We start from the raw sequence: 15738 nt of genomic DNA on the forward strand, positions 1-15738 counted from the left end.
GAAGTGTGTGTGTGAGACAGAGAATCAAGACATCTAATGAGCTTGTCCTTCAGAAGGGGTCTCTCTTTAGACAGACACCCCATCATTTCAGACGGTGTGTGTGTGTGATGCTAACAGACTGTTGATGTGTGTTCTCTCTCTCAGATCACACACACAGACCGTCTGCAGCTGAACATTTTCTGAGGACTGTGACTCGTGTAATAGAGTCTGTCAGGTATAATGTTGTATTCACAGAGTCAGACAGAGTCACACGTGCTTTCAAACACACGCTACACTGATCTCACAGCAGTCTGAACACGGTGTGAAATTAATTTCTCACGGCCAGATTGTGTGGTGTTGTGCCCCGGCCATTAACAGCCAAACAGAGATGAGACCGACAGGGATTACTGACAAACCAGGATTACATTTGTGTGTGTGTGCAGAGAGACAGCATAAAGTGTGTGTGTGTGTGCGTGTGTGTGTGTGTGTGTGTGTGTGTGTGCGTGCGTGTGCATGTGTGTGTGTGCGTGCGTGCGTGTGCGTGCGTGCGTGCGTGTGTGCGTGCGTGCGTGTGTGTGTGCGTGTGTGTGCGTGCGTGTGTGCGTGCGTGCGTGCGTGTGTGTGCGTGCGTGCGTGGGCGTGCGTGCGTGTGTGTGTGTGTGTGCGTGCGTGCGTGTGTGCGTGCGTGCGTGTGTGTGTGTGTGTGCGGACAGAGAGACGGGCAGGTTAAAGGCAGGTCAGGAAGGTTAAATCACTCACCGTGTCTGATTAGAACATCCTTATGCAGACACACACACTGAGGGCATGACCTCTCAGTACACACTCACATGCTCACTTTTCTCAGTTCTTCCGCATTCCTTCCTTCTGAGACAAGAACCTTTACATTCCAGGTCCACCAGAAAAGCATCGATACACAGATCGTGAATCACACACAGGACTGTCTTACCGTTTCAGATGACGCACAATTCTTCCATCGCCTACTTGTCAAACAAACACTTAACCAAGATGTGGCCACCAGAAAACAACATAAAAACGACACTTTTTGACAACTATACATCAGAAAAACACTTTCTGACAGCGCAAAGACTTTCATCAGAAACTACAAAGAGACAAAGTTTCGTTCATACAGCGAGATGAGAAGTTGGATGAACTCAAAACTGCGGTGACGTCCAACAGCAATGATACAGAGACACGCCGGAAAATATATGAAGGGTGACCATTACAACCAACCTTCATATTAGTATTTCTGACATGTTTTTATTTCAATCACGAGTGTCCGACCGTGTGTAAATATGTGCATATGTAATGTTCTTCTGCTTTGCGCCATAATAACAAAGACATCTGAATCTTGAATACGGGGGAAGAAAGAAGAAATAAAGGAAGCAAAAGTGAATTTCTCTCTAGTTTCCATAACAACTACCACACCTGCTCCACGCTCCTCAAGTGAACATTACCACAATTTACACAAAACCAGAGAGAGAGAGAACCGAGATATGCCTCATAATTAGCATTTACAATAAACAATTCATTAACATCTTTCGGCTGAAAAACACTTTGAGAGAGAGAGAGATTGAAAGAGAAGCTTCACATCAGATGACCAGCGCTGGTGGACGTGCGGTCAGGACATCGTCCAGTTCATGTCACAAATTAAAGCCGTATAATGAAGATGACGGTGGTGTTTAATGAATGGTGCCCTCCACACAGGCCGAGGGCCGTTCGAGCCCTTGATCGCAGCACGCTTGTTTTCTCTCTCCCCGCGGGCGTCATGGCAACCTGCCGATGGATAAAGGTGCCCTCTCTGACGGAGAGAGACGGGGGTGACGGCGTTATTGTTTCCACCGCGAGACCATCATTTGAAATCATTAGTGATGGGGTCAGCGCTGACGGACCCCGTGCTCGGTTCACCTTGAGTGGGAGAGCGAGAGAGGGACCCTGGTGACCAGGAAAGGCGGACGGCGGGGGAGAATGGATTTTTTACCGCCTCGCGCTGTCTTTGGTTATGCCGTCTTTCCTACTCGATTCCTCTCAGAGGCGCCCGGGGGGCTGTAACCCTGAGAATCAGCGATAGGAGTTCCAAAGTCGCCATTAATATAAAGCGCTGGGGCGTATCCTCACCCCCCCCCCCCCGGGGATTCCCGCGGAGTGAAAAAATGAACTTTGCGGCAATTTCGCACCATAACATTTAAAAGGTGACCTCTTCTCAAAGTCGGTCTCTCGGCTTCTGTCTCTCAGGTGTGATTGGACCGTACCTTGACAAGATGTGACGTCTTTGTGCTATTGTAATGCCTGATCCACGACGACAGCAGAAAGCAGATGAATGACGTTTCTCCGGAAAGAAATGAAGAATTAAATCAGCGAACACATCAGGTTTGGGTTTAAAGACGCATGTGTGCATGCGTGGCATTGTAAAAGCTCGCTTAACGTCCTGCAAAGTCGATCTGTCTGCTGGTTCATTTTGACCTGTAGATGTGTGGTCAGCTTTTGTCCTCTGACCCCAGAACAGCTCTGTTGTGTTGTTTCGTAAGTGTTCGATGACCCTGATAAAAATAAAAACCAAGTCTGAGACCGAGACGGGACAGAGAACATCCAAAAATGTTCTTGAGACCAAGACCTCGAGTACACTATTTTAAACATCCGATATTACGAATTTAACTCAAATTGACCTGTATAGAGGTTTCTTATAATGTTGCATTGTTTCAAAACAGCTTTACAAGATAAGGAGATGGTGTCATATTAAACCAGATATGCACGATTAGCAATTAGTCAAAAAAAAACTGACAAACATTTTCTCTCTCTCTCCAAAGACATTCAATGTTGTTTTATGTTAAATATCTGGATGAAGACAACGCTTCTCCACTCAACTGAGCCTCACAGAGATGCGGAAACAACGTCGGCGTTTTCCAGTCAGATATAAAGAGGCTTTCGAAATGGCAGCAGGACTCAAGGTCGCCATCAAAGACAGAGCAAGAGAACGGCTGCGGGGACGAGCCCGCCGGGAAAACTCATCCGAGCGCTTGTTGTTCTTCATTGAGAGTCCCAATGGGAGGAGCCAACAGAAAGCTCTCTCTCTCTGGGCTGAACATGTGCTCTTTACAGTGCGACACTTTGACTTTATTGAAAGGCCTTGAAGTACTCCTTGTTCTGCGAATAAAGAAATACGAGGGAAAAATAATGCTGGGGGATTGAGTTCCATTCACAAAGAACAACGAGAAACGGAAAATGTATAAAACAAGACGCCTGACGCACAGATTGGTTTCACACTTTTGAAGACATTTGAGTCGTAAAACAGAAAGAGAACCTGAAACAAAACCCGATGTCAAATTGCTACACATACAGTATATATTTGTGTTCATTTCATTACTGTGATCCTCAAAAAGGACTTTGATCAAACGCTCTTAAAAATAAAGATGCTTAAAAGGTTCTTCACAGCGATGACATGGGAGAACCATTCAGGTTCTTCAAAGAAGCATCTCTTTCTTACTTTTTTATAATCTGAGGTTCTTCAGATGTTAAAGGTTCTTTATGGAACCAAAAGGTTCTTAGTTGGCATCGAATAACCTTTTGAAGCACCTTTTTTTTGTACCACCCATATCTAAAGCAACCTCGAACACTAGAGTAAACTCTCTCTCTCTCTCTCACTCTCTCTCTCTCTCTCTCTCTCTCTCCTCAGGTGTATGTACGTTCCTCTAAAGTCGAATTCCGTGAACGGCGCATCGTCCTTGTCCGGGAAAGAAACAATAAACGTAATGTCACCAGACACTCTTCAAACCGGAAAAAAGAAACGTGGGACTTTTTTGTTGCTTCTTTAATTCCTTTCTGTCCTTGATGTCCATCTGTAGCTCAAACTCATCTCACACTTTGAATTCTCTGTTCGGCTTTTTGCCTTTAAATGTCTCTTGAGAGCCGAGAGTCCTTGGTTTGGAAACAGAGCCGCTTGTGTCTCTGCGGATGTGCTCGACTGTCTCAAAAGTGAACCGCATCTTCTGACTGCATGTCCTTCTCTTACTTCGCTGTCAAACGCGTCTTAACATCCATCACGACGTTCAATGAAATAAAACATTTTCACCTCATCCGTTTCACCTTCGTCTGTTCTTTTACTTTCTTTTTTCCAGGTTGATATTCGGGAAACACCCTCTACGCAAATGCGTGTACCTGCACTCTCCAGAACGCCTGAACACAAACGTGACGGCGCTCTATGCGTAACGCAAGCAAGAGCGCTTTGATCCAAACGATTCCTGTCTGTTGCACGGTGATGTCGGAGCGTCTGTGTTCTGTTAGAGGTCACTCTTTACTCGTGACCCTGCTGTAAACAGATCGATTCCTACCGGTTTTCCTCGACCTGCCTACAGCTAAAAATAAACTCTTCGTTCTTTACACCCTCGACCTTTCTACACGCGCCGGTCACGCATGTACATTGCTGGCACGGGTGACCTCTGACCTTTGAAGTGACAGCGGGAGAAAGTGAGTGATCAGCATCTGACTGTAAAACAAACACACACAATGTGAGCGAGCGAGAGAGAGAATAAATAAAACAGGCCGCGCGGTGGGTGGTGACAGTAACGGAGTCTGATTGGCTGATTCCTCCGCTATTGATTTCCAATAGTTTGGATCAGAGAAGGAAAGATTCACACACACACACACACACACACACACACACACACACACACAGGTCAGCCTCGGCTATATCATTATCATGAGATAAAAAACCATACAGTGAGAGTGAACACAGAGAAAGATATTTGGAAGAATGCTTATAACCAGACAGATCTTGACCCCCATTGACTCCCATAGTAGGAAAAAAACAAAGGTAGTCAAAAGTGCCCCAGAACTGTTTGCTGTCCAACATTCTTCACAATGTCGTCTTTTGTGTTCAACAGAATAAAAATAATGATAAAGTAATTTTTCCTACTATGGGAGTCAATGGGGGCTGAGATCTGGTTATACGCATTCTTCCAAATATCTCTCTCTGTGTTCATCAGAACAAACACAGTCTTCAGTGAGGTAAAATAAAGCTTCTGTCATGTGCTTACCCTCATGGCATTGAGACACCCGTGTCATCTTTCTTCATTCTCAAGCACAAAACAAAAATCTTAAAATGCAATGCAATGCAAGTGAATGCCAACTACAAAAGCAGCCCAAAAGACCCGTGTATCTGGACTGATGTTAGTGACGGAGAACACCACTGGTTCTCACCTGTCACGGGTCACAGCAAACTTGAATTGAACACAGAGCTAGGGAAGATTATCAATAAATAATGACATTTGTATTTGTAAATAAAGAAAAATCTATCGTATGGCTTAGAAAAGGCTTTAAATGGAATGGACAGACTGGTGTAAAAGTCCTTCATTGGTGTGTGTTTTTTTTTCATTTATTTTTTCCTATTCACCATTCACCTCAATTTATTTAAAAGACGAATGAACCTTCTGCATCTCTGTGTGCCACTGAAGAAAGTCACACGTCTGATAACAAAAGGGTAAGCAAATGAAAATGCTCGTTTTGGTTAAACTACCCCTTTAAATGCTCTCTCTCATTCACACACACACACACACGCACGCACACACACACACACACACACACACACACACACACACACACACACACACACACACACATTAACTTCTTAGCTTATCTGCAGCACTGAGGGAGAGAGAGTGCAGGATTATAACATTGTGAGAAATTGGTCTTTGCAGTGCGATTATTATAACACACACACACAGCTGCTCTCGTCTCACTAGGAGGTATTCCCTGGTGCTCAGTGTCAAGATAAAGTGTGTGTGTGCGTGTGTGTGCGCGCGTGTGTGTGTCTGTGACTTTGCTGTAGAGCTGCTGAGGGCAGGTAACACAGGTGGAGGTTTCTATAAGGTTAAAGTCACTTTCAGTTCATTTTATAGCAATTATCTGGAGTCATTTAAACAGTTTACTGAGGACGCTGGAGGAAAAAAGTACGTTCATTTCTGATCTCTCTCATATTTTATTTTTAGGAATATCAGTTTTTGCCATCAAACAGAACTTATCACCATACCAACTACAGAAACCTTTGGAGGTCAAAGCCTCAAGGTCTGAAAAAAAACGCATGGAAGAGATTAAAGGTGCTGTGTGTATTTTTTTAGCGGCATCTAGTGATGAGGTTGCGAATTGCAACCAACGGCTCTGTCCACCACTCCCCCCTCCTTTTCGAAGCGCTACGGAGGCTGAGAGAGGATTAAGATGTCGTCACGTTGTTGCTTCTTTCCCGAATGAGACAACACTTTACGAAACGCGTTCTGTTCGTTTGTTTAGGGCTACTGTAAAAATATGGCGACATGTCAACAACATTCAATGTAAGGCGACCCGCGATGTTTGTAGATAGAAATAGCTGATTCTAAGATAATAAAAGCATAACGCTTCATTATGTAAGATCTTTATACACCTCTGAAGACATAGTTATGTATATTATATTGCATTTCTGTCAATCGATCATCCAAAAAACGACACACCAGACCTTTAAATTGATGTCTTTATGCATTATCGTAGTCAGGGCTGTACACGTGCTACGAAGAAATCAGTCTGTGCGAAGAATAAATGTACTAGTGTAGCACGTGTGCGATACAGTTTGTCAGGTGCATTAGACAGAGCAGCGTGTTTGTGTGAAGCGCGTTTGTCGTTTTGCTTGTTTGTGTGTGACGTTAATCAATGGCGCACCAATATTTTACTTAGTTTTTGTCTATTTTTCGTTTTCCGCCTGCATTGATTCCATATAACTAAATGCGGACTCGCGGACGCACAATCCTGCTGTTTACATGTGTCATCTGGCTGGTCTGCCTGAAGTGAATGAGTTTAACATACGACACGCGTGACAGTCGTGTATTTGTCTGCGGCTCACTGTATGAGGACATGAACACATGAATCCAGAGTTGCTCTGAGAGTTTATTTCACAAGCATTTCACTGTTTGAGTAAAGCTACAGTCAACCACAGCAAAACTCAACTCGACTTCGCGACAAAATAAAAGTCCCGTTAACCTGAACACAAATATACTGCAGTGTACTATAGCATTTGCTACAGATAATTGCAGTACCCTTGTAGTAAATTTATAAACTGTAAAAAAACTGTAGTATACTATTGTAAGGTAAGGTTAAAAAAAGGACTTTTATTGCAGTTTACTATAGGAATCAATACTATAGTATACTACAGTATTTTTATGTGGACAAATATATTACTATTGTATAGTAAAAAAAAACGCAGAACTTAGAAAAATTAAAACTAATTTAGGTTAAAAAAATATGGCTCTAATTTATCCATCTGTGCCATTAATGTCCTTTGTCAGTTACCTGCCTATTCACGTGATGATCTGCACTTGTGTTTTACACTTGTGCTACAACTGTACATCCAAAACAAACAAAACATAACAAGCAACTTCAAAACGTTTCCAGAGCTACGAAAGAGCAGTGTATGAGCAATGACATTTATGCTCTGACAACTTAGAATATATCAATTTTGTGTCCTAAACTCTTTCAAAGGTTTTAATACAGAATGTACATGATCAAAGAAGTTCGAGATGAACATCACTAATGCACAATCTTCTGTCAATCACACTCTCCATCACTTCAACTCACAACCTTCAGCCCTGTTTCTGCCCAGTCTCTCCATTCTTTGTCCTTAAAGACAAAAATACATCAGAGGCTTTATAGTTATAGTTCACACCAGCTTTTGTTGATTTTAGACTAGTCAGGTAGCAATGTGTACATGTGTGTGTGTGTGTGTGTGTGTGTTTGTGAATATGTGACATGTGCACAAAATTGTCACCAGATATGAGCTAAACTTAACAAAATCTTCCATCTTATATAAAAAAAGATTCATAAATAAAGTAAAATTAGAGTATTTATGTAGAGTTAGCATGTGGTTATTATAATAAGCTTAATCTGTATGAAATATTTACGTTGCTTCTTTGTGCTGCATTTGAGCGCCCCCTTCTGTTGCAAATGTGAACTGCACTGTGTGTTAAACTAGCGTATAAACCCGAAACCAAAAACAACGACTGTAAAACATATTTAAATGTGTACATATACAAATATAAGACGGGTGTGAGGTTGGTCATTTTGCAATAACACCTCTCAGACTGCACATGGAATACTACTTTTAGTTTGTAATGTGAAACTATACGTATGATTGTGAAACAAGCACAACTCAAATAGATATTCAGTTACAAAGGAACATCCGACATTGATGGATTTAAATAACATGGTCAGAATCAGAGAAACCAAATGAACATGTTCACACATCCGAACACAAAGGTTGACGTCTGTCGTTCATTTTAAAGTTTAAATGAAGCTTTCCAGTAAATAAGCTTATAGATGAAATTCTTTATCTTCACATTGATTAGATAATTGCTCGTAAACTACGATCAAGGACAAAGTCAACAGCGACAGCCTTGGATGAGTGTGAAAGGTCATTAACTAAATGAACAGTTACAGTAAGACGTCCTCGAACTCTTCAGTCCTCTGCGGTCAACACTAATAAAAGCACTGACCGATGCTTTCATGATCACCAACATGTTAAAAGTCTAACGCTGAATATCAAAGCATTTTCCAAACCTGTCGGTATCGCAGTGGCAACCTTTTTTTTCAACACTTTTACAGAAAAAGCAAACATCTACAAACGAGTAATCATGCAATAACTTCTGACAGATATGAGCTGAAGTAAAAGCGGATGAAACATTGGCCTGTGGGATCAAGGTTCGATCATCCAGAGAAAGAGACATCTCAGTTTTCTCCTGGCGTCGTGAGATCTGTCTGTGATTTGGTCATGATGTGGATAGCAGGGCTCTACCTGTGTTTGTGTGCGCAGACGCAGACGCAGACGCAGACGCAGACGCAGACGCAGACGCATGCTCTCCCCGACCGCGCACGCCGGGCATCGGATACAAAGTGCTGCTCGTCTCGTTCGATTCAGGTGGGATTACGACCGAGACGTGGACACGCCGCACCTGGATGCCACGACGAGGGAAGGGGTCAAGCCACATACGTGACCCTGACGTCACCAGCCCCACACACTTCACCATCCTGACAGGTAAACCATCACACCTGGCTTTATAAAACACAACAACTAACTGTGCATGCGAGCGTGACTATGGAAATATTATACATCTCACATAGAATATTTTTCATTGGTTTTAAAGGGTGTTTATACTGACATTTAGGGCTGTCCCGGGTAATGAAATTAGGCTGACGATTAATTGTCGATGCCGATTAATTGTCTGTTTAAAGGCGTTGACAATTATAACGATTAATTACACGATTTATTCGATAAATAAAGATACATTCACATGTGTGAAAATTCTGTAAATAGTAGTAACATTTCCTATAGAGTGACTTTAACAGTCTTAAGAGAAACAAATGAGATATGAGGATGATGTCATCTTGCTGTGTAGATGCAGCAAATCTGGAATCACTTTAAAAAATCTCATAAACACAAAAAATACAAATCTGATACAACTCAAATGATGAAGAAATGTCATTTGAATGTAACAGTAAGTGCAGATCAAGGACGGTGGATGTACAAGGATTTACAATACTCAACTCAACTTTATTTATATTGCACTTTTTACAATTTGCATTGTTACAAAGCAGCTGTACATGAGACATATTGACTATAAGCAAAACAATTAAATTTATAGCTGTAAAAACAAGAAAAAGGTGAAAACACAGAAGACAGACATACCCACATACAAAACACTCCACGCACACAATATGCACACGTACTAACACACATAGACATAGACACACACACACACACACACACACACACACAACACACCACACACATGTCCTGGTTACTATCTCCGTGGGGACAGTCCATAGGCGTAATGTTTTTTATACTGTACAAACTGTATATTCTATCCCTATCCCTAAACCTAAAGATCATAGAACACTTTTTGCATTTTTAGATTAAAAAAAAATATTGTTCTGTACATTTTATAAGCTTTTGTGCCCATGGGGACCTCAATTTTGGTCCCCACGGTGACACGAGTCCCCATGTGTTGGTGTGCATTCAGGTTTAGGTCCCCACCGGGATATACAAACATGAACACACACACACACACGGTGTAATTCACAACATGTGGTTTGACACCAGCTCATTGGAAAAGAAGTCATATTATAATTCTCTGTTTGTCAATGACTGGTGGGACAACAGGAATCTGCCTATATGAGTGACAGCTCAGAGACAGGTAATTAATCAATCAATCAATCAATCAATCAATCAATCAATCAATAGTTTCTCATTGTTAATTCAAGCTCATTTACATACATTAACATTTGAAATGAGAAATATTTAAATGTAGACAAAAACTAATGCTAAATTTCGATCAACAATTGCGTAAAAATAAATTATAAATAATTATTCTTATTTTATTGCATGAACTAATGTTATCAGAACCTAACTGTAAAGTGCTTCCAAAAACGTATTATGTAAATCTTTCTATACTATAAATAGTGGTGCTGAAAAAAAAGTACTTTATTATAAAAAAAGTGTTTAATATAAATGATTACTATGAATTTTGTTCTATACATTTGAAAAATGTTCCCTCACAGCAGCTCAGCAAACCTCGTTCATATCTGTGTATAAATAAACATGACATGCAAGGTTTGATTTTAAAAATGCAAAACAGCATGTGCTTCTCATGTTTTAAAGGCATCATATTCATTCTGCTGTTAAGTGGACAATTTTCAGCGATTAAATGCTTAAACTTGCTTTTTTTCTTACCCTAAGAAAACGTATGATTTTAGAAGGCTTTGAATATGTCATACGTGATGTTTCACGAGCTGGTTAAAGCATGCGACTTCAGACTGACTTTCTGTCTTGCATTACGCTTATTTCCCTCAAGTACGCCATCTGTTAATGATCAGAATCACTTAGCGTTGATTCATTTTCATTGCCTCATTTCATTTCCTTGAGTAATCTCTACAGATAGAACCAGATACACACACAGGATTTAAGCAAATTAACTGCACCAAATGAGTCAAACCAATTATTTACAGCTCACAAATTGGGTTACAGATGAAAGTGCGACCCGGTTTACAGATGGTCTGAAGATGCATTTCATGTGATTCGATCACAGGTGGTCAGGTGAGACACATCGCCGTTTACATCCGCTGTTAAATGTGTCTCCTGTGACCACTTGTGTTTCCATACCGATGGGAGTTTCTCATTTCATCAATTCGTCAGTATAGTAACTAACAGGAAGTTGCTCTAACATTATGATTTTTCTGAAAACTGGTTCTCTTCACTTTCCCGGAACAGCATCAATTTATCAAGGCGAGCGCGTCTTCGAGAGAGAAGTAGAGCCCAAAAGCACAATGACAGCAATGAAACAGCCTGGAGGGACAATGCGGACAAGGTTATGGGGACCTTGACTTCGTGTACTTTGGAGAGCCTGACGGCACAGGACACAAGTACGGTCCAGACTCACCTGAGCGCAGAGAGATGGTCAAGCAGGTGGACCGGACCATCGGCTACCTGCGCAGCTCCGCAGAAAGACACGGCCTGAGGGACCGTCTGGACATCATCATCACAGCCGATCACGGCATGAGCACCGTTTACCGGAACGGACTGGTGAAAGAAATCCTCCTCTTCTCTCCAAGATTCCCGGCTTCTCCTTCAGAGATCTGGCCTTTCATATTGTGGACCTCGGGCCGGCAGGAAGGTTGCTTCCTAAAGAGGGAAGTATCGATAAGGTGTACAACGCCCTGAAGGGCGCTCACCCGCATCGACACGTCTGTAAGAAAGAGGACATGCCTGCGCACCTGCATTACTCCAACAACAACAGAATATTACCCATCATCCCCATCAGCATTACAGTGAGCGTTACTGTAATACTGCATCATCAGAACACATTTCGTGCTAAATATATTTGTTTAAAATGTGTCATTTCACTGCATATTTATTTATGCTTAATAATATATGTTGTATCAATTATTATAGAAAAGTACACCATGTAGAAGTAATGGATAAAAAAACGTTTTATTACACACAATAAAAATAATATTCTGGCAGTGAGATATATTATTCACAGCAGAAAAGTACCAATAAAACACTTTAATTACATAAAATAATAAAATAAAATAAAATAAAAGTGATCGTACTTTGCACTTTCTTTCTGTTCATCATAAACAAAGTCATTTATACAGGTATGAAATTACATGAGCTTGAGTAAACGACAGAATTTTCATTTTTGGATGAACTTTCCCTTTAATAGAAACTAGATTAGGAAGGTTTCATTTGATTGAACAGCATGAAAATTGAGCTTGATTGAATTAGAATGCATGTACAGTATAGATAAAGGCAGAGAGATGTGTTTTCGGTGTGCGTCAGCATTTTAGTTAGGAGATGAAGGTCACCATCTGTAATTAGTTCACTGCTCTCTTTGGAGGCGAATCTCACATGTTTCTGAAAGTTAATAAAGTCAAAGTCTAAAAGGCAAGAATTATGTCAATCTACTTACAGGAAAAACAAGCACACAATAGGCTGTTGACTCAGAAAATCAATTATTGACATCTAATGTATACAACAATTCTTGAAACTTGCGCTGCTCAATCAATATTCTGTTCCTATGACAACACGGGAGGTCAGGTCAAAAGTATACACAGCCTTTTGCTTCTGTTGACCTCTGACCCACACGTGTCGTAGGTCAGATCTACAAGTGCTGCAACCAAACAGAACCGAAAAGAGTTTTGAAGCTTTTCAACCTTTTGTAATTGAATGCCCATTCTTCATTATTTGATTTTTTATTTAATTGTGTTATATTGTTATTCATTTTTCTTGTTTTATATATGTCTGTTTTATATATGTCTATGTTTTATTTTATGACTGCGGTGCTTTTGCTACTTGTATTAATCTCTGACGAAAGAAGATGGTTTGATCTATTTGCTTATTCGTTATATGTCATTCTGTATATCTGGAAAGAACGTGAAAAAAAAGAACAGCAACCATGTCAGAAAACAATGTTTTCTCCAGTATCTCAAACTCTTTTTTACCCGTACATGACACTACACTAAACCAATCTCATAACTTAAAGTTGTAACAGCTCTATAAAGGAGCCTCAAAAGTTAGACTGCACCCACAAGCCAAAGCTTTCAGGATGAGAGAAATCATCCAATCTCTGGTGCCCTCTGCTGTTTGTTTGTGTTATAGCATTGGACCCTTTAAAGGGACAGTTCACCCAAAAATGACAATTCTGTCATCATTTACTCACCCTCAAGTTGTTCCAAACCTGTATACATTTTTTTAACACAAAGAAAGATATTTGGAGGAATGTTGGCAATTTTCAGTTCTCAGACATCATTGACGACTATAGTAGAAACAAAATATTGTATTTTTTATTGGTTCTGTTGAACACAAAATGAGATATTTTGAAGAATGCAGGAAAGCAAACAGTTCTGGGGCACCTTTGACTACCATTTTAGTTTTTCCTACTATGGTAGTTAATGATGCCCCAGAACGGAAGATTTAATTGACAGAATTTTCATTTTTGGGTGAACTATCCCTTTAAAGCGCCTTATATGCAAAGTCCTTGTTGGAATAAGGCATATTCTGAAGAAAAAAGATATTCCCAAAATAAAGCAATATTATTGAAATGTTATTTCTTTGTTCTTTGACTTTGAATTAGGGATGCACGATAAATTATCGGCCAATAAATGGTCATTTTTAATGTTATCGGTATCGGCCGATAATAAAATGTGTGCCGATATATTAAAGCCGTTAAATCTTAAATCATTTCCTCTGGTTAAACTACTTCATCTGCACGCTGCTCGCAGTTAAAATACAGTACAGTACAGTCTTTCTGTCGTGATCATTCACTCACTGCTATTATCAAAACATTGCTGATGAAGGTACATTATGTACAGTAGATACAGTATTTATGATGTGTAAATTATAGAAACAAAAGCATATTGTTTGAATCAGACTGCTGTCTGAATGCTTTCTGTCTTGAGACCTGTTAGACATGTGGCTATCTATAATATGTTTATTAAATATACCAGAAAAGTTTGAAGGTAAAAGAATGGTGAACTAGTGTAAAGTAGGCGTGGTACATGATTTTCAGGGGAAAAAGGAGAACTAATGGTGACCTTGTTTTCTGCGGTGAATGTTTTCAAATGAAAGCAGTTGTCCACTTTTTGCCTTTTGTTTCAGTCTTATGGAATTTTATATTAATATTTAGATACTGTACAGCGGCCAATATATCGGTTTTTCTGGGCAGTGGGTCCAGACTTCCAGAAGGAGGTGGGGCCGTTTGAGACGGTGAACATCTATCCGCTAATGTGTCACCTGATGGGAATCACCCCTGAACCCAATGACGGCAACCTGGACATCACCCGACACATGCTGACCTCCTCAGCACATCCAGAAGGGGAGACCATCTCAATCTTCTTGTTTAATGAGACGAAATATGAGTGGAAACACTTGAACCACTCGATTTACTAGATCTACATTACAGAATCATAAACACTTTGAAAACAATCTGTTATGCATCTTAAAGAGCCAATGACATCATTAAAAAGCACTGTTTTCTTTCATGTGTTGATGTATTTCCTGTTAATGTAACACTCATTATAATAGCTCACTCGTGTGTGTGTGTTTCAGGTAAAATCTCTTCTGACACTCTCACCAGTGCGTTCACTGGACTGGGAGCTGTGGCTGGTTTCCTGGTCATTGTGTTTGTCGTTTTGTTAAGCAAGAACAAAAACGGGTAAATGTCATAACACACATCTTAAAGACACAGTAGCTCAATCTCAACGGGTCAGAGATGTTTGCTGGATTGAATGTCTTACTGGAGTGTTTTTACATTACACAATGGTATGAGAACATCTCACAGATGCTATAGTTATAATACTAGATGATCATTTCACTACAGCCCTACAAGTATAACCAGAAATATACACACAACGTGTCTGATATTTAGATATTTGTGTCAATCATATATTCTGTTTCCTTCACAGTGTCACACACAGACGACGACAATGAAACTGATGAAACTGAAACAAAACAAACAGTCTTTTAGATCCACACAGAACCAAACACACGTGAATGAAAATAAAAGTCCACATGACATCCCCATATTTAAAAAACAAAGCCTTGCATATTTTTCAATAAAAACAGATTTTTTAAATAATTTGTAATACTAAAACTATTTGTGTTGTATTCTGTTAAAATGTTTTTAAAGTGTTTGCCTTTGTTTATTTTTAGCATTTCTTTATATGAAATATATATATATTAAACATTTTTGTCTTTTACAATAATAAAGAAAATCGAGCTTATGGACCAGTTGTTTACTTTGCTGTTTTAGGATTGTATTGTTATATAATTAAACGGTGGGTGTATTGTAAATTATTTTTTAATTTTTAATTATTTGATTGATTTTTTCCCTAAAATACAACGTATGTCTATATAAAGAGATTTCAAAACTTTATCCTGTTCAAAAACGTTTAAAAAAACATTTTTATTGATAACACAATTATCATTTACAATAAATCAAATAATTGATTTGATAAATGAAATACAAGGTAGTCCTACATGAGAGTTCTTTTGATAACGTAACAAAAAAACGTACATTTCATTTCATTCAGTATTCGCTGACATTTAATTGAATCCTTTTTACGCTCACATTTAGTTTGAGGAATTCTATTCTCTTTTTAAGAAAATGTTGTGAATACAAACTTTGAAGACGTCTTGAAAAGAAAGCTTTGTTTTTGTTTTAAAAACAGCAATCACACCTAAAACGAAAA

The 15738-nt window shown here is 39.7% G+C and overlaps 1 pseudogene; it reads left to right on the forward strand.

Annotated features, from left to right (window-relative positions):
• The first annotated feature begins 2906 nt into the window (after positions 1-2906).
• On the forward strand, positions 2907-15662 carry LOC130561237 (ectonucleotide pyrophosphatase/phosphodiesterase family member 7-like; annotated as a pseudogene).
• The last annotated feature ends 76 nt before the right edge of the window (positions 15663-15738 follow it).

Source organism: Triplophysa rosa, linkage group LG11 (assembly GCF_024868665.1).
Source record: "Triplophysa rosa linkage group LG11, Trosa_1v2, whole genome shotgun sequence".
Lineage (NCBI taxonomy): Eukaryota > Metazoa > Chordata > Actinopteri > Cypriniformes > Nemacheilidae > Triplophysa > Triplophysa rosa.